We start from the raw sequence: 20,195 nt of genomic DNA, 5'->3' as shown, positions 1-20,195 counted from the left end.
TTGTCATTCACAGACAGTGCCAAGAAGCTCGGGGGGGGGGGGGGAGCCTTTCCTATGAAGTGGACTCTAATTCCTGAAGAACCAACTCTTGGTAAATGGCTAGTGATCACAAATGACATGCAACTGACTACCTTCAATTGACATATGGAAAAAAATTTAAATGGGGTATTTTCCAAATGCATAAATGCTTATTAACATGTATTGTCCTGCCAATTACACATGACAACTTTGAACACAAGGCACACCTTGCTCCTTGATCATACCTTATATGAGGAGTTGTTTTAAAAGAACCCATTTTCTCCTTAGGCACCAGTAATTTTTATTAACAAAAATCAGCAATTCTTTTATTGAATCTCTCTTACTACAGTAACAAAGCTGTCTGAGCTTCTGTTTAGCAAACTTCTTTTGTCAAAACCAGTACCTTGCAAACACAGAGGTTTCTGTTGGTCCACCTTTGAATGCCTTTGAAGCTTCTGCAAGGGTATCTTCATCTTAATGCTGCTGTACATCTCTGTTCCAAAGCGTGGTCTCTGAGGCATAACATGTGTCTATTTTCTCTCTCCATATTCCCAAATACACATTTTGTTTCCAACTGTACTCTGGAAACAACAGCAGCAACAACAATAGCTGAAAAAAAACAGGTAAAATACCTAATACCTGTGACAAACCCAGACCTACTGGGATATGCCACAGTTTCACTAAGCTGCCACCAACCATTCCCTATAAGAAGTCACACAGACCAGGGATGGATTTTTAACAAATAAAGGAATAAGGTTTATTTAAACAACACACAGGGAAAAATAAAAGGATCAAGTGAATAAGATACAGTAACGTGGCTTAGTCTCAATCATACATACACACAGTTTGGTTCACACAGAACACTTAACTTGAAGCACAGACCCTGAACCTATCAGTTCTGGCTAACCATACAGACACCTGAACCTATCAGGTTGGTACTGACTGACACACAGTAGTACCCTGTCTGACACACAGACTCCCACTCAAGCTTCTTCTCACAGCTCTCCTCCAGCTTCTCCTTCTTCTCACACACGCTCCACATATATATACAGTACAGCCCCTCCTCCTGATGTCCCGCCTTCCACTCCCCATAGGATGGAACTTTCCCTCCAAACCCATGACAGACAGGTAACATCAGTGCTGTATGTAACACCTCCCCTCTTTATAAGTTGTTTTGTAGGGGGAAAGCTAAGGTGCTTTTCACCAAAAAAACAACCTGGACCCAAAACAAACAAAAACAGTCATATAATAACATACAATACCATACTTACTTATACTTACACTCTATTAGGCATTTAAACATTTACCATTAACAATACATCAAGTTACCTTTATTCATACAAACCAACATGTTTAATAAACAGACACATTTGACTTTTTGTCATCAAAATATATACATAGTCCATGTTTCTTTCGCCGTCTTCATTCTTCAGGTCTTCTTGACAAGGCGTCAGCAACACAGTTCACTGACCCTCTGACCACCTTCACTTCAAAGTCATAGTCTTGCAGATTTAAAGCCCACCTCATAAGTTTACTATTGTGGGTTTTCATTGTCTTTAACCATTGCAGTGGTGAATGGTCAGTGCACAGAGTAAAATGTCTTCCCCAGATGTAAGGCTTGGCCTTCTGGATCGCGTAGACTATGGCCAGGCACTCCTTTTCCACGGTTGCTAAATGTCTCTCACCTTTCTGGAGTTTCCTACTCAGGTAGGACACTGGATGCTGGTCACCATTCTCATCCTCCTGGCAAAGAACTGCTCCTACCCCGCTGTTAGACGCATCGGTGTAGATGATGAACTCCCGGTCGAAGTCTGGAGCACGCAGCACTGGATAGTTGATGAGCGCCTGCTTCAACCTCTGGAACGCCTCCTCACAGTCGCTGGTCCACGGGATGCGGTCATCAGCCTTCTTCCTCGTCAGATCGGTCAGCGGAGCCGCAATCTCGCTAAACCTCGGGATGAACTTTCTGTAGTAGCCCACCAACCCAAGAAATGATTTGACTTTTCTCTTGGTGTTGGGTCTGGGCCAATCACGAACTGCTTCTATCTTGGTCTCGAGGGGTTTTATCACTCCTCCCCCTACTATGTGACCCAAGTATTTTATTTCTGGGCTACCCAGCTGACACTTGTTCTCTTTGCAGAGCCTAGGCCAAAGCACTTCCTCCCCTGGGTCAAAGTGCCTCTCCCTGCCTTCCTGGTCATCCCAAGCTTTCTTTCTGACCTTTTGAGCTTGCAGGGTCTCTGCTGCTAGCGCTAGATTTCTCTTTAGGTCATGTATCAAGGTGTCTATATATGTCACAACATCTTGTGGGTCATCCTGGGTGATCTGCTCCCAATTTTGTTTGATCAAATCAAGGGGCCCTTTCACCCTTCTCCCAAATAAAAGTTCAAACGGACTGAACCCGGTACTGGCTTGTGGCACTGATCGATAAGCAAACAAAAGGGATTGCAGCTTCTGGTCCCAATTGTTTGGATTCTCTGCCAAGTAAGCCCTAATCATGCGCATTAGAGTCCCATTGAACTTCTCAGTTAACCCATTACTTTCAGGGTGATAGGCAGTGGTTTCCTTGTGCTTAATTCCACAGATTTGCCATAACCGTTTCATGAGCTTCGATGTGAACGATGCGCCAAAATCTGTGATTATTTCTGAGGCAAATCCCATCCTGGACATATACCCCACCAAGGCATCTGCCACTGTGTTAGTTTCAGTGTTAGTCAAGGGTATGGCTTCAGGGTACCTCGTGGCATGGTCCACAATGGTGAGAATGAACCTGTTCCCCCTCTTTGTGGCCTTGGGCAAAGGTCCCACAATATCCACCCCTATGCATTTGAACGGAGTGTCAATCACAGGCAAAGGGCACAACTTTGCTTTGGTCCTGTCGCGGCTATTCCCCTGCCTTTGACACACATCACATTGTTTACAGAACTCCCTGATCTGCTTCCCTATGTCAGGCCAGTAAAAATTCTGTGTGATTCTCTGCTGTGTTTTGTTCACCCCTAAGTGCGCAGCAAACATGTCAGAGTGCCCCCTTTGTAAGATCATGGGGCGATACTTTTCAGGTACCACTAGCTGACTTCGGATCCCATCTCCCCCTTTTGAGATATTCCTCAGGGTCTCTCTATACAAAATCCCCTTTTTCTCTAGAAATCTCACTGGGGTTTCAGGCGTTAGCTGGGCGTCAGTCACCTGTTCAAAACACTTTTGGAGAGTGGCGTCTGCCTTTTGCTCTTGGCCAAATCGGCTGTCTGTGGTTAAGGTTTCCACCACAGCTTCTGAACTCCCCTCTGCTTCCGTCTCTGGCTCATCATTACCCCCCTGAACTGTCCCCGTGGTGGCTTGTGAACGTGTAATCACTAGCACCCGTTTCACATGTTCAGCCAGGTCATTTCCCACGAGCACGGCTGCTGGCAGAGTCGATGAAATCGCTAGCCGCCAAACTCCCCTCCAGCCTTGAAAGTTCACAGGTACCTCCGCTACTGGCAGTGAGATCACCTGCCCCTCAATCCCTGCCACCTTCATGCTCTCATTTGGGATTATATATTCCCTAGGAATAATATCTGGATGGCACAGGGTCACCTGGGAACAAGTGTCCCTCAACCCCCGATACTGATGGTCAAGTATTCCTACGTCCACCCCTGCTGTTTCAAACAACTGAGAATCTGTTCTCACGAGCAAGCAGCGCTTGACCTCCACAAGAGGACCATTTTCCTCAGCCTGATCAGCAGATGTAACTGTTCCAGATTGAGTAGCCATGGCAACAGGCTCCCTCAGTGACAAGGAGCTTTGCTCTTTCTGGACACAGAACACAGCTTTTGGCTTGGTTCCACTCGAGTCCTGAGGCACAATTCCTTTTAGCTGCTTTAATTTCTCACACTCTGAGATTAGATGGCCCTTTCCCTGACAGAAATAACATTTTCTGCTATATTTTGAGTCTTTCTCATCTTGTTTTGGTTTTCCCTCCAAAATCTGAGGTCTTGGTTTCATGTCTGAGGGCTTCCCTTCACCATGGGCCCCTCCCCCTTGCTGGCTTTTCCCTGGTCCCTGAGAGTACTTGCTGTAGGTTTCTTTAGGTTTCCCCATCGATTTCCCCTCACCCAAGGGCTTTCTTATTTGGGAAATAAAATCTGCGATCTCGGCTGCTTCTGCCACAGATTTCGGTTTCCTTTCCCTCACCTGGAATTTCAGTTCCCCATGCAGGACTGAATAGAACTGTTCCAGCGCTATCAAGTCTTTGAGCTGCTGAAAGGTCTCTGTCCCCTCCTGAGATAGCCATTTCTCTAGCAGCCTCACCAATTGGGCCCCCACTTGGGTAAAAGTCTGCTCTGGTTTCTTGGTGATTGACCTGAATCTTTGCCTCAGCTGTTCCGCATTTATCCCATGTCTGGCAAACACCAGTTTTTTAAACTCTGCAAAATCTTTCATCAGTTCCTCTGGCATCTCTGCATAGACTTCTGCAAGGCTGCCACTGATTAAAGATCGCATGATGGTCATCTTCTCAGTTTCCCTTACTGAGAAGTCCACAAACGCTCTTTCCACTAGGGAAAAGAACACCTCAGGACAATCTCCCTTGTGGTACACAGGGAATTTCTTCAGGTCAGCTTTAGACAATTGGCCTCCCTCAGAATCCCCGTTGTTATTATTGTTCTGATTCATCAGTTCCAATTTTCTTAACTCAAACGCCATTCTTTCTTTTTCCAGAGCAATTTTCTCTCTCTCCCTCTCCATTTCCATTCTCTCTCTCTCTAATTCGAAATGTCTCTGTTTCTCTCTTTCCCTTTCCTCCACTTCAAATTGCCTGATCCTCAGTTCATGCTGTTGGGCTATGAGCATTTTCCTGAGTTCTGGGTTCTGTTCTCCCGTGCTGTCACCCTGCACTGAGCCAAATTCATCCTCAGAACCTGGGTCAACCTGGGGGTCTTTCACTTCACCCATTTCTGCCATTTGGCTTCGAGTCAAGGGCATAATCCCCCCCCCCAGAACAGGCTGCTTTCAAAAGTAAAGCCTCAAAATAAAGCGACCACTTTTTTTTTCTTTTGCCTCAGAACCAGCTTTCTATAGATTGCTGCTGTTCTTCAGCACTAACTTGCAACAGTTGCGAGCCAGAGTCTACCCCCCTCTGCTAGGCCTCGCAGCAGGCAGGCTAAATCACTTCTACTACACAGTTTTGCCTCAGCTTTTTTCCCGCCAAAACAGGCTGCCTCAGAGCTCCCTAATCTAGTCCCCAATCTGAGGTTACACGTTCTTCTACTAGCGCACCTCCCCGTGAGGTACACCTAGAAGATTACCTACGTGCTCTCAGATTGTCCCTGACTAGACCCCCCTTGCTCTGGGCACACTTGCCAAGGCTTTGCTGTACCACTGGACAACTGGACCAGTCGTATCCCACACGCTGGACACCAATCAATGTGACAAACCCAGACCTACTGGGATATGCCACAGTTTCACTAAGCTGCCACCAACCATTCCCTATAAGAAGTCACACAGACCAGGGATGGATTTTTAACAAATAAAGGAATAAGGTTTATTTAAACAACACACAGGGAAAAATAAAAGGATCAAGTGAATAAGATACAGTAACGTGGCTTAGTCTCAATCATACATACACACAGTTTGGTTCACACAGAACACTTAACTTGAAGCACAGACCCTGAACCTATCAGTTCTGGCTAACCATACAGACACCTGAACCTATCAGGTTGGTACTGACTGACACACAGTAGTACCCTGTCTGACACACAGACTCCCACTCAAGCTTCTTCTCACAGCTCTCCTCCAGCTTCTCCTTCTTCTCACACACGCTCCACATATATATACAGTACAGCCCCTCCTCCTGATGTCCCGCCTTCCACTCCCCATAGGATGGAACTTTCCCTCCAAACCCATGACAGACAGGTATCCCCTACTGGGATATGCCACAATACCCACAAAACAGGATGATGCGGTTAAATGCTAATAGACACAATTTAATCTGATTTCTTGTAGGATGTGTGGAAAGCCTGCATTTCACCACATTTTCTTCATCATCTTCAGAGCTTACAGCTCATAGAAAAAGAGCTTGATTTTTGTCATAACGCATAAAATTATGAAAGTTGTGATGAACATGAATATCCTTAAAATCTCATGATCATGCAGTGATATTAATTGGCACCAGATTAGTTCTGACATTTCTGGACATTATAAACGACCAATGAACAGAGCGTGGTATCGGCTCTCCTCTAAGCAAGAGATCAGAAGAAGTGAAAATAATCATTCTCTACACCTTACAGTACTTCTCGTGTGAAATTAATTGCCACATGATGTGATGATATCTGCTGAGTGTTGGCCAAATTCAAGAAGAAGGCTCATGGAAACTGTCTTCGGACAAGCACTGGCTCTACGGATGAGTGCTGCCCCCTAGAGTTGGACACGACTGGACTAAAAATGTCAAGGGGAGCCTTTACCTTTACCCTACTCCCAGATATGAGAAATATTACTTTTTGGACTACAGCTCCCAGAATTCCCCTTGCCTAACATAACTGAAACCCTTGCATAATCTTTTGTTGTGGAATGCAATACTTTTTTCTTTCTTATTGGACATGAGGAAAGATTTCTAAAAGGTTAGTACAGAAACCTCTAGATTTGGCTCTCCTGTATGCAGGTCTGACATTTCAACTGATACAGAACTGACTTCAAAAGGATGGAAGAAAACACATGATTTCAAAGAAGGAAGGAAGTCTAAGAGTACCAATCTGCAGTTTGGGCTAAAAAAGACAAGACAGGAAAATCTCAAGCAGCTACCTGCCTATTCCTTGCCATCTAATTCAAGTTACTTGATAAATCCACTGGTGTTCCATTCTAACACTGCTCAGAAGTATTCAGTGAGTAGGTCCACCTAGTGCCAGAAGGTTCACAGAAGAACGCTGCTACCTTCAGCCATACACAGGCCCAGCAATTCTTGGTAAATATTGAACAATAACCACTATATCTGGAAAAACAGCATACTGGATCTCAATTTGCAAATGAAGGCGAGTTCAACAGGATCCTCCCTCTCCTGAAAAATACATTTATCTTGGAGAAATCTGCCTGAAATGCAGAAGCAAGTAGAAGAAAACCCAAGGAAATGTCTAGGAAGCCAAGTTTTGGTATGAGAAACAGAATGTGCAGGTATTATGTTTGGCCACAGTGTCTATACTTAATGAAAATGAAACATGAGTACCTTAATCCATAACATTAGCTTCCTCCTTTATTACTTTAGAAGACTGCAAAGACAAGGGAGAAGAAGAAGGCAACAGATCTATTCCTTTTATGAGGATGGTTTCTGCTTATCATCTTCTTGATTCTAAGTAGCAAATATTAAGCCATGATGTTGTCATTCTTAAGAATTTGAGATTTAAATATAAACACTATAATTTGTGGATGTGTAAGTTATGAATGCTGTAGCAGACATGATTTGTCAGTACTTTAAATTTCCATTGCCTTTAGTGGGGGAAAGTGAAGCATTTGTTCCACCTGGGTGAAACAAACAGCAAAAACAATGATTGAAATCCAGTAGTGAACTGTAACTAGAGTGGGAACACTGAATTAATTGAATTTATGGAGGAGCTGACTCATAAAATCCCATTTGCTTCAACGGGCCTACTCGAATTGTGACTTACTATAGGATTTTGGGCAATGTATTGCTTATCTGTTATCACTTAGAGCAAAACTCGCTGGTATCAAAATCTGGAATGTAAAGCAAGCATTATATGAATATTAGAAGGGCTGAGATAGGGTTCACTGACTGAATAGCTCAGTGAATTAGGTATCTGGTTGAGAGTTCAGTTCCTAACCATGAAGTTCATGCCAGAAGAGCCAGCCTGTGTAGCCTTGGGCAAACAGCACAGTCCTCGGGTGTTCCCAGAGGAAGGGAATGGGTAAATCACTTCTGAGTATTCTCTACCTAGAAAACCTTGAAAAGGGTTGTCATAAGTCAGAATGAACTTCACAGCACACACTTATATTAAAATAGGATTCAGCAAGCTTCAAAGTCCTAATTTCCTTGCTCCGGGATGGGTTGGGGGCAGCAGTGTTCCCCCAAAATGGGCAAAGAAGGTGAAAAAGAAGAAAAAGTAGATGGTTCCCCTAGGTAGCACCATTCTGTTCCTTGGCTGAGATCTAAAACTCTTAGAATTTGACGCCAGCATGGCTGGTGAACGCTAGATGCTGTAGTCCAGTATCACTGGAGGGAATACGTCTAGGAAATATCAGCCTATTATGAATATCTATTCATGCAAATTAACATTTGCGGTGATTGTTTGCAAGGATCTCACCCCCTGGGAAACAAAGCATTATATCTGTGCCTTTCTTACACATACATAAATTAAAAGTAAGCATCCTTGCCTCTGGCACATGCAGAGTAATTCTCCTGTTGCTGTTGTCTTAAACAGGTTGCAGAGCCACCCCACTTCCACAGCCCAGGTGGAAATAGTTCTTGTGACAGCTCGCAGAAGGGTGCAGACAAGCTCATAATTCTTGGCCCTCTTAATATATGATCTCAGCACGGATTGTTTATGACTAATATTACAATCCTCTTCTCTCTGTGGTTTAATTTCATGCTGCACATGTGCTTTAAATATTTCTTTTACACAGTAACACGCAGAAATTATTTACTTGGTTGTTTCTAACTTCGAGCCCATTACGACTACTTTTGTTGTTGTTTAGTCATTTAGTCATGTCCGACTCTTTGTGACCCCATGGACCAGAGCATGGCAGGCCCTCCTGTCTTCCACTGCCTTCCAAAGTTGGGTCAAATTCATGTTGGTAGCTTCGATGACACTTTCCAACCATCTCGTCTTCTGTTGTCCCCTTCTCCTCCTGCCTTCACACTTTCCTAACATCAGCATCTTTTCCAGGGAGTCTTCTCTTTTCATGAGATGGCCAAAGTATTGGAGCCTCATCTTCAGGATCTGTCCTTCCAGTGAGCACTCAGGGTTGATTTCCTTCAAAATGGATAGGTTTGTCCTCCTTGCAGTTCAGGGGACTCTCAAGAGCCTCCTCCAGCACCACAATTCAAAAGCACCAATTCTTCAGCGGTCAGCTTTCTTTATGGTCCAGATCTCACTTCCATACATCACTACAGGAAAAACCATAGTTTTGATTATTCAGACTTTTGTTGGCTAGGTGATGTCTCTGCTTTTTAAGATGCTGTTGAGGTTTGACATTGCTTTCCTACCAAGCAGGCGTCTTTTAATTTTGTGGCTGCTGTCTCCATCTGCAGTGATCATGGAGCCCAAGAAAGTAAAATCTGTCACTGCCTCCATATCTTCCCCTTCTGTTTTCCAGGAGATGATGGGACCAGTGGCCATGATCTTAGTTTTTTTTTATGTTGAGCTTCAGACTGTTTTTTGCACTCTCTTCTTTCACCCTCATTGCGAGGTTCTTTAATTCCTCCTCACTTTCTGCCATCAGAGAGGTATCATCTGCATATCGGAGGTTGTTTGTTTGTTTGTTTGTTTGTTTGTTTGTTTGTTTGTTTGTTTGTTTGTTTATTTATTTATTTATTTATTTATTTATTTATTTATTTATTTATTTATTTATACCCTGCCTATCTAGTCATCAGCAATCTTAATTCTGGCTTGGGATTCCTCTAGTCCGGCCTTTTGCATGATATATTCTGCATATAGGTTAATAAGCTGGGGGACAATATATAGCCTTCTTGTACTCCTTTCCCAATTTTGAACCAAGGAGCCATAATGTTAGTGTTGTGCTGACAACAGCACCTTTTCCAGCATCTTCAATGAGGAGAGTTGGCACCAGCTGGACCTCCACTGTGTGGAGGGGCACTACTACTACTACTACTACTACTACTACTTATACTTTGGATTTAGCATATTTTAGACTGAATTTTAAGGGTGAATGCATCACGCCTGACCAAGTGTGGACTAATTTGACAGGGAATTGTGGTTTTTTTGAGCAGCAGTGAGTTACTCTTCCACCAGAGATCTGTTTATTATGACACAAATGTAGAATTGATTCATTGAAATTGTTTCTCATTATATGAACACCTCGATCTGCATTAATTTTTAAGTAGCCCTCTCACTGGCTGACTCTCACAGCCACTGGCTCCTCTTTTGTGTTGTCTTTAATTTTTAAAAAATTCCTGCTATCTGATACAGCGCTATACCAGATAGCTATGGCTTTTTTTAATATTAAATGGCAGGTAGGGAGGTGCTTGCCTGGTCTCTGCAGCAGTTCTCTTTGTGCTAGGCTTCACTGTTGTCTCCTGGCTCATTGACCCCAAAGTGGTCCACTGGTGAAAGGGAGAGGTGAAGCCGAGGTGATATCAGCAGCAGCAGCAATTGTGATCTCCTGAATGGTGCAGCAGCAGCAGCAGCAGCTGTGGTCCTCTGAACAGCAGTGGCAGCAGCAACAGCTTCTGTGCTTCCTATGGAAGCACAGCCCCTCCACACAGTGGAGCTTCAGCTGGTGCCAACTCTCCCCACTGAAGATGCTGGAAAAGGTGCTGCTGACAGCAAAGCACTAACATTCTGGCGCCTTTTTAAGAAAAGCAAACCAGATGAGCAGTTGCCCAAAGAGATGCACAGAGAGATTCTAAGACCATGTGACTACAACGTGACTATAAATCAATTTTGTTAATACCAGGGCATATTCCATGATATAAAGCAGGGGTCTCTAAAATTTTCATTATGAGGGCCACATCATATATTCTACACATTTTCAAGGGCTGAAGGAAAAACAACAACAGTTTTATAATGAATGAATGACAGATGGGTTCTCCTGCAAGGCTGTGAAGACTCACCGCCTTCCCAGGGCTGATCCAAAGCAGAAGAACTGGTGGAGCAGCAGCAAGAAAGACTTCCTGTCTACGTTGGCCTTTCTCTTGTTCCTCCACTGCCTGAGCAGAGCTAGGAAAAGGAGTAAAACCTGACCAGAAACAATCCCCCACCCAGGTGTCTTTGCAAAAGACGGGAACAGGAGCAAAGCCTGATCCATTTTGGCGCTTTGTCCCTATCTCTAGTTGCTACCATCCGTTCTAGGCAGCCATGGACCCCCAGCATACCAGACTGGGCCAGATAAAAAGGCAAGGTGGGCTGGATGTGGCCCATGGGCTGTAGTTTGGAGACCCCTGGTGTAATGTAACCAGGCCCTTTGATTATTTTGTGTTACAACATTACAGTGCTTGTGAGTTTGCAAGTTGTTTTATTTACCATTGTATGTATTTCAAGGTTGTGCACATGCTTCAATGTGAAAGTATTTACATAAGTACATGCATATGCTCCTGTATTAGAATATGTTGTCCACATGTCTATAATGTGGAATGCATTCTAATTTATTTTTCTCATGCAGAACGGACTTGATGTTTTAATACCCAAGCTGTTCACTGTATTTGAGTATACCCTTATATTTTAGATGTCCTCATTTGTTCCAATAGCCACTGAAGCGTCAGGTTACTTCTGAATGTTGGCTAGAGTACATAACACCATCAAATACAGCTATGATGAAAAAGATAAAATCAGAAATGGGAGCAGTATTATGGTAATTTCCCCCAGAAAACTCCATCCAATGACAGACACAGGCTATGTTGGCTGGATTATTCTGGGAAATGTTACCCTAAAAAGTAGGTTTTGCCACATCTGGGGAAGATGTATCAACTTGTTTTTTAGTATGTGAGATATATATAGAAGCATGGCCCTTTCATCTTACCATGAAAGAAGAAAAACACAGAGAAGAGGCTTTTTTCATTTTTGTTCTTTTGTTGATTCCCAGAAAAGAGCATCTTAAACATGAATGATTTGTGTTAATGAAAAGAGATGTACATGAAATTTTCATATTCTTTTTATTCCCCCCTTTCAAGAGGAGAAGGGGATGTCAGAGGACGAGATGGATGGATAGTGTCACTGAAGCTACCAACATGAATTTGACCTAACTCCGGTAGGCAGTGGGTGACAGGAGGGCCTGGCGTGCTCTGGTCCATGGGTTCACAAAGAGTCGGACACAACTTAACAACCAAACAAGAACAAAATTTAAATTGAATTGGTAGTAATCCAGTGAGGAGAGTTGTTTGGTTTTGCTTCAGTTCTGTTTTGCTGGTGTTGAGCTTCTAGTGCATTCTACTCTTGATTTCTTTGCTGCTAGCTTAGCTTTTGTGGGTCCTTTTTTCTTTCGTTCATTATTTATGCTGCTGCCTGGCTTGCCTGCTCAGCTCAAAGAATAAAAGAGAAGACATCAAGTGGTGGGGTGTGGGTGAGAAATATCCCAGTATTCTAATTGTTTTGATGGAAGGACTTTGGTTGTTGTTGTTATTTTTTTGCCTTTACTTGCTTGCTTGCTTTATTTGGTTTTTGGGAAAGAAAGATGAGGCTTGGTGCATGTTTCTTATTTTTGCTCTTTCTTTTCCTGTATATGTAACGGTGATTTCCCTCTTTGATCTATTTATTAAAATTGTTATTTAGTTAATTCACTGTGTACTTATTATGTTAAAGGTATATATTTTGATAGGATTTTGTGGACAAATTTGTTTGCTTCTGTCAGGGTGTGTGGGCCTAGGGAGTGGACTTTGTGAATGTGCCAATGTTTTACTGGGCTGTTTGGGTGCTTACACAGGTCTGATGATGTTTTTTACTTTCTTTTTCATGTTCCATTTCTTTCTTTTGAAGTAGATTGCTTCCCTGTTGCCTGTTTTGTCCCTACTTTTTCTGAGTAGTTTTTAGGGTTTTTTTTTTTAGAGCTTTCGGATCACAAATGCCAGAAAACAAGAATAAGAGACATGAAATGAAATGACCCAAAAGAATCAGTCCCATTCATTGTTAAGCAAAAGGACTGGTGCATGAAAAATGCAAAAATGAAAGAGGCACAACGCCAGGAATCATCCAAAAATGAAACAAAATTAATGTTTTCACTGGGCACATCCCTAGTTGACAGCCCACAAATTAGCAGATTAGGTGTTGGATCTCAATGGAGTGAAAAAACATGTCATGTACAGACAAGGAACAAAAACTTTTCTCCACTCTTCCTAAGAATCATGAGAGCTTGGGAATGGAATCTCAGTGTTTCTAACAAAAACTTTGCAGTGCTCTTGCTAAATTGAATTAATAAGGGATAAAAAAAACAAAGGCTCTGTAAGTAAAAAGACTATTTTTACATCCATATAGAAGTCTGTTTCAAATCTTCGGTAGCTAGACCCAAGAACATTATTTTTCTTAAAAATCTATTTGTAGTTTTCAGCAACTTCCACAAGAGCACTATGAAAGTGCTGGTTTTGGTGCCCTCTGGCGTCAGTATCATCCTCCAGATTTGACTGCTCTTTATATTTTTCCTTTCTTCACAGAAATCTCAGAATGATTACATATTCCTTAATTGTTATATGGGACCAAGCTGTCTTTCCTCAAAATGCAAATTCTGCTGTATAAGACTTTTCAAATCAAACTACTTTTTTTCCAACTGGAAAAAATGTTGTGTTCCATTGCTTCAACAATATTTTCCCCAATAGTCAAGCAAAGTCCCTTGCACTTTGCTTGACTATTGCCTTTGCTCATACATCTTTGCTGCCCTAGTATGCTGTTAGTGGGAATGATGAAATTCAGTTTCTCTGTGCATGACTACAGTGCAAACACTAGGTAGAGAAAAATGTGGCTGCTATTGTTATACCATCACTTCTATATAGTACTTTATCCTGGAGTGGGCAGATTTCAGGTATCTATCTGTCTTCAGGTATCTTCTTCTATCTTCAGGTATCTGTTTTGCTGTTAGAAATCAACAACAGCTAGGCAAAAAAACTGGTTCATGGTGCAGCATCAATTATTTGTTGCATTTGTTTACGTACATATCAACATGGGAATAACTAGACATCAGGCGTTCTAATACAAACAGACAATCAGAGCTGGACTAAGAAACTGAACAGTATTCCCAATAGTATACTGATGATGATCATTGAGGCTGAGACTGCTCCCTGAATATTAGTCCTTCACTCTATCCATGACACTCCGTATCCCAAATTGAATCAGTCATTAGAAGAATAAAATCCTTAAGGGCTGATTTTGCGTCTCACAGCAGGAGCTTCTCCCTCCACTGGGATTGTGAAGTTAGTTTGCTCCTGGTTGTTGTGGGTTTTTTGGGCTCTTTGGCTGTGTTCTGAAGCCTTCGCGAATTAGTTTGCTCTGTTTTGTGATTGGTCTTCAGCTCTGATTTTCTTTAGCACAGGATCTCTTTGAAGTTTTTCAGACAGTGAAGTAGCCACTCTAATCATAAGTACGTAATATGCTACCAGGGAATAATGGCACTTTATCTGTTCCTATAAATTATTGGTGATTTGCCACAAAACGTGACCAACCTCCTTCACATCCTAGCTTTACAGAATTTAGTGGATCAAAAAACCCCGAAGAGTTCACAATCTAGAATATTTGAGATCCACAATGAATCTCAAAGCAGCATGCACTGAGCTCAAAAACCTTGGCACTTCCACCCTTCCAAGCATGTCTGGTGAAAATATGATACAGGGCCATCTCAGTGGCTGCACCCAGGCTTTTGAATCTCCTTTCCAAGAAACCAGGTTGGCCACCTCTCTCTTGTCCTTCCATCATCAGGCACAGACCTTCTTTTTCAGGCAGGCTTTTAAGCAACAGGTTTCTCAGAAATGCGTTGTTTATTAACTTACAGCTTTTAAAATGTATTTTTAATACTATTTTAAAATTGTTTTAAATCTTGTTTTTTAATCTTGATATATATTTAATTGTTTTGTTTTATAGTTTTAGTTGTGGCAAGCCACCTTGGGTCCCCTATGGGGAGAAAGGCAGTATATAACATGGTTCTGAGTAAGCCAGGGACCATCAGTTAAACATGTGGGGAATGTATGTTGCATTCATTGAAGAAACGTTTGCATGAATTTATTAATTACGTTATGCCTAAGGAAGAAGCCCTGTGATATTGTTCCACTTTTGCACTCACCTTTTTAAAGGTTCTTTTCTAATCTTTTTCTAAATATATAATAAAGCTTGACTTTTTCTTCAGTAAAATCTAGTCTGCCTTTCCTGCTCTACACATACACCAGAAACTACCTCAGTTAAGAAAGAGAAAGTCCAGCTTTTAGAGCTTTGGTTTTTGTTTACTGAGTTTCCTTGTCCCGAAAGCAGCAAAATCAGGGAGCTGGACAGGGGACAGATTGTATTTTTCTCCAGTGTGGAAGGGATTGTCACTCTCGAATTGGCCTTCTCAGCCACACTAGATGCTGTTCCAAGTCCTCTATAGCTCGTTACTATAGTCTCTCGAGACTGAAGGATGCCTACACACCCTTTGTCACAGGAAGAGAAATATATTCCCACAACAGGTATGCTTCTGTTGTTGTATGAGAAGGATAAAAGGCTGGTGGCAGCTTTAATACAATTAAGTAAGGCCCTCTATCTGCTCAGAAAGAGTTTTTCCCCCTCATAGAATAGCCTTTCCAGGGATTACAACTGAAAGATGTGGTGGAAAAAAATGTACAGGTTGCTGTCCTCTGAAGTACAGGTTGCTTTCCTCTGAAGATGCCGGCCACAGAGACTGGCGAAACGTCAGGAAGAACAACCTTCAGAACACGGCCAAAGAGTCCAAAAAACCCAGAACAACCAAAAAAATGTAGTTTATCTTTCCAGTAATGTGTGAAATTGTCTGGGAGGCAGTGGAAGATAGGAGGGCCTGGTGTGCTCTGGTCCATGGGGTCGCAAAGAGTCAGACATGACTAAATGACTAAACAACAACGACATGCAAACCAATAATGTCATGATGGAGAATGTTTAGCCCTCCAGATGCTGCAAGGATGCTGACAGGAGACCTGACACCTAGAGATTGAGCTGTACCCATTTGGTTTGCCCCACCTTATCACTCTGGAGTAGAGAGAGTGCTGGAAGGCTGGTGTTGGAGATACTGAAGGGGCAGAGGTTTTTTTTAGGGGGCACAACCCATGGTATTGGCGCCTGACTGAGTTGTCGACTGGCAATAGTGCTGGAAGGGTGGAGATACTGACCTCAAAATACTGAGCATCACCCATTTGGCTTGTCTGTGCAAGATGAGCGATGAGAGGAAGGATGTTACAAATGAGATGTGGAGATGCATACCAACATTATTTATTTTATTCAATATTGTATTATTGTGCATTTATCTAATGAAGTAAGACATAAGACATAAGACATAAGAAATTTATTTGTCATTGCGCTCACAAGTGGGTGCAACGAAATGAGGTGCTCTTCCCCAAGGTAAAACTGGACAACACTACAAAAAAAAGTTAAAATATACACAACTTTCACCATCCAAATATAGATACCCCGTTTTCTCTCAGCAATTAAAATTCCACCAAAAACCTATGGCCCCACATTTAAACGCAATACTGCACTTGGGTAAAAACTGTTCTTGAATCTGCTTGTCCTTGCTTTCAATACCCTGAATCTCCTTCCTGATGGTAATAGTTTAAAGAGCTGATATCCCGGATGAGAGGAGTCTTTCAGTATGTTAGATATCTTCCTCTTACATCTGTTCTTATACAATTCTTCCAAAGAGAGGAGTGAACAGCCAATGATGTTTTGGGCCGTCTTAATCACCCTTTGAATTGCCTTTTTCTCTGCCACTGTGCAGCTCGTGAACCATACACAGAGACAGTAGGATAATAGGCTCTCAATCGAACTCCGATAGAAGGTGATTAACAAACTCTCAGTCAATTGTTGCTTTCTAAGAATCCTTAGAAAATACAACCGTTGTTGTGCCTTCCTGATTAACACAGCGGTGTTTGCACTCCAAGTCAGGTCATTTGTTATGATAGTCCCAAGAAACTTACATTCAACCACCTGTTCCACACAAACAGTAATGGGTCCTTGTAACTGTTTTTATTATTTTTGGATTGTTGCACTCAACTATTGATTGGTATGTTATGAGCTGCTTGGAAATTTCCAACATAGAAGTTTGATAGAAATCTTAATTTATTTTGATGAGGATGATGATAATAGACTCCACCTCCCTTTAGGACCACCCAGCATGGCTAATGGATATGTGTGATGGGAACTGGAATCTAACAAGTAGAGGACCACAGGTTCTGCACCTCTGCTATACTGCATCATTTATGAAAGCTATAAGTGCAGTATGGAATATTTTGGGCTTTCTCCCCTTCACTTATAAGCATCTGCCATAAAGGCTCCAATGCAAACAGCATATTTATGAAATAAAAGAAATATCTCTTTATTTCCTAAGAAACTCCCAAATCAAGCAGGAAGGAAAGGGAAGAGTGATGTGTAGACTCCTATATTTAACAGCCCTTATGCTCTGGAATGGGTACAGGTCTGCAGGGACACATTAGAGAGCATTTCTGACATTTTCATATAGATGCTCAGTGAGACCAATAAATGAGCTGCTGTTGTCTATGTTAGCACAGGGAATATGCAATCAAGGTATAGACTTGATTGCAAAATGTCTCGGCAATCACTTTCTGAGAAGCTGTTGTTGTCACTTGGGGAGCAAGAGAAATAGAAGGGGAAAATATTACATCTTGAACTGTAACATTAATCTGAATATGATAGCCATGTTATTCTATTACAGCAAAAACATGCAAAGAATCTTGTATTATGCATGGCTCAACAATTTATTGTAACATAAGCATCTGACAAAATGGGCTACTGCTCATAAAAGCTTACGCACAATTCGCTGCTTAATTGTTGTTTTTAAAGGTGGCATAGACTTCTCAGGCCCAATCAAAATGGCATTTTTATAAATCACTCTGCAAGGCACACTAATATTTAAAAATAACCCAAGCCCCATTCTGTCATTATCTACCTGGTTGTTACCAGGTGAGGAGCAACTAGCCCATCATTTCTTTGTTGTTGTCTTTTTTACATGGAGAGTAAAATGTCTGGAGAAACTCCTGCTTGTCTGTGGGCTTTACCTATGAGCAGAGAATCCAGATTTTCTAAAACTCTTGTGTACATGCAGAACCTATATATGTGCAGACATTTCTCCTCATCAGACATGTTGCTCTCTGTGTGGAGAAAGTGGCAAGAGGGAGGGGAGGGGAGAAGCTAGTTGCTATTCTCCAAGCAACAACTGGGTGTGTATTGACTGAATAGGGCTACAAAGATGCTTATACCAAAGCCTTCATCCAGTGTACTATCACAGCCAACAACTACCAGCAGGTTCCATGGAACTGGCATGGAATTGGATACAATGGTGGAGAGTGAAGCAGTTTACCAGGCTATTGAAGAATGAGTGGCATCACCATCCTAATCAGAAACCATTAGGATGGAGCAGTCAATGGGGTAGCATCCATTGCATCCTTTAAACATGTGAATAGAGTCGTAAGTCATCTTGCTGCCTGAGGCAAATAGTACCTCCCGCATGTCAAAGTCCTTAGCACCCACACCCAGCCAAGTATTTTAGGCACAAAAAACATAAAATCTCACAAAAACTATCCTACTGGTGGCTGCTGATTACAGGGGTGGGGGCGTGTAGATGCTGTGAATGCACTCTGGGTTTTAGATTTTTAATCTTTATAAGAGCTGTGTAAAAAGCCGAACCCTGTCCCTAAAATAGGTGCAGCACAATGGATACCTCTTGTAACATGAAAACTAAAACCACAGTGGATTCACAGCCTCACCAGCCACTACCAAGTAATCCCCCACCCCAATAACGCTGTGGCCAAAATCCTGTTGTTTCATGTAGTAAATTGTACTAGATCAGACCCATTTATTCAATAGCAATGCAATAAGTGAAATCTTCTGCAAGCCCCATGTTTCAAACAGGCCTACTCTAACTGCAACTTGTTATGCTAAACAGCAGTTAGAGTAGACCCATTTGAATCAATGGAGCTTATGGAAATGTTGATTCACCAAATCCCCATTGATTAAATGGGCTGATTCTAACAATGGTAAGCAACAGGTTTTTGGCCTGCAAATAACCATTTAATGCTCTTTCAGATAGGATTGGCTACCTGGTGAGGATACCTTGCTCTGTGACGTTAGGGCAGTTCCTAACCCACGCTGATGAGAGCAAACTGCATTGGTACAGAGGGGTTTCACTAACCAGTGAGCATGATGGTTTATTTACTACCTCAATATTCCTGGTAAAAGTGCAATACCTCTGCCATTTCTCCACCAGTGCAAGTTGTTGGCTCTGAGCAGTAATCACTGTGATGCCCATGGTTGCTTCCTTGCCACCACCTGGAAAAGTTACTTGTCTTGAGTACACCTTCTCTGATCCCAAGTGGCATGGCCAGTTAGAGAACGCTGGTTGGGCTGATTCTGGCAATCGGCCCAGCCAGCTAAGGGATGCTGCTGGAAGGATTTGAGGAGCTGTAATCCAGAAAGGTAACTTTCTCAAGTTCACCTCCTTGTTTCCTTTTGCAAAAAGAGCAGCTGGAATAAGTGTGCCATTTGGTAATTTTGATGGGCCAGCCATGAATATTGCGGTATGCAGGTCTTCTAAAATAATCAGACAATGCCTTGGGGGCAGGGAAGGCCATATATGCCTGTATTTTGTCAGCTTAGCAGACATTTGTCCAGTGGAGGCAGCTAAATTGAACCTGACAAATGCCATTTTGTACTGCTGGATCTGGTTAATACTTCAAGTACAGATCCTGGAAGGTTTCATTCATATTGGAAACCTATAAGCAAGCTTGTGTTTCTAACACTCATTTTCTTCTTTATTTCACAAAGAAAACAATATTGGAGCTTTTTCCTGGAATATTACTTTCCTGTTAAAAAAAAACCCAGGAAATTTGGCTCTTTAGAGTTAATAATGGTTTCTTTATTGAGCACAGTCTTGCTGGTTTTTTTTTTTTTTGATGGGTTTTTGTTTTCTTGGCGTTTTTTATTTTTGGTTTTTAGGGTGGGAAAACAAGATTTTCTTATGAAAGGGTTAGCGGTGGCTGTGACCAGTCGAAGATCATCTGACTCCTTTTGATTTATACTGACCTTAAGGAGTGGAAAGGTGAGGCTGTTGGCAGGCAATAAGATCTAATCTGCTAGTAAATCAATAATTAAAAGTGAGGCCTTACATATTTTGGTAATGGTTTGACAGCCTTTTCCATCCTCACTGTCACAATTTTGTTTTCATCAATATAGCTAAGACATTTAATTCTAAATGACATGTTGGGGGGGGCAGTGAAATTGTGATTTCCCATATACTTCCTTATCCCCAAACATGTTCTTTCAGAGAGTCCCATAAATAGGCTCCTGGTGTGTTTTGAG

The 20,195-nt window shown here is 42.1% G+C and overlaps 1 long non-coding RNA gene across 1 annotated transcript in view; it reads right to left on the bottom strand.

Annotated features, from left to right (window-relative positions):
• Nucleotides 1–748: 748 nt before the first annotated feature.
• Nucleotides 749–20,195, bottom strand: part of LOC144586083 (uncharacterized) — a 51,389-nt gene continuing 31,942 nt past the window's right edge. Inside the window, exon 2 of the long non-coding RNA XR_013540807.1 lies at nucleotides 749–1,171. This is a non-coding gene — a long non-coding RNA (uncharacterized LOC144586083). The remainder of the gene's footprint in view (nucleotides 1,172–20,195) is intronic.

This window comes from Pogona vitticeps, chromosome 1 (genome assembly GCF_051106095.1).
Source record: "Pogona vitticeps strain Pit_001003342236 chromosome 1, PviZW2.1, whole genome shotgun sequence".
NCBI classification, from domain to species: domain Eukaryota; kingdom Metazoa; phylum Chordata; class Lepidosauria; order Squamata; family Agamidae; genus Pogona; species Pogona vitticeps.
This window is presented reverse-complemented; position numbering and strand designations above follow the sequence as displayed.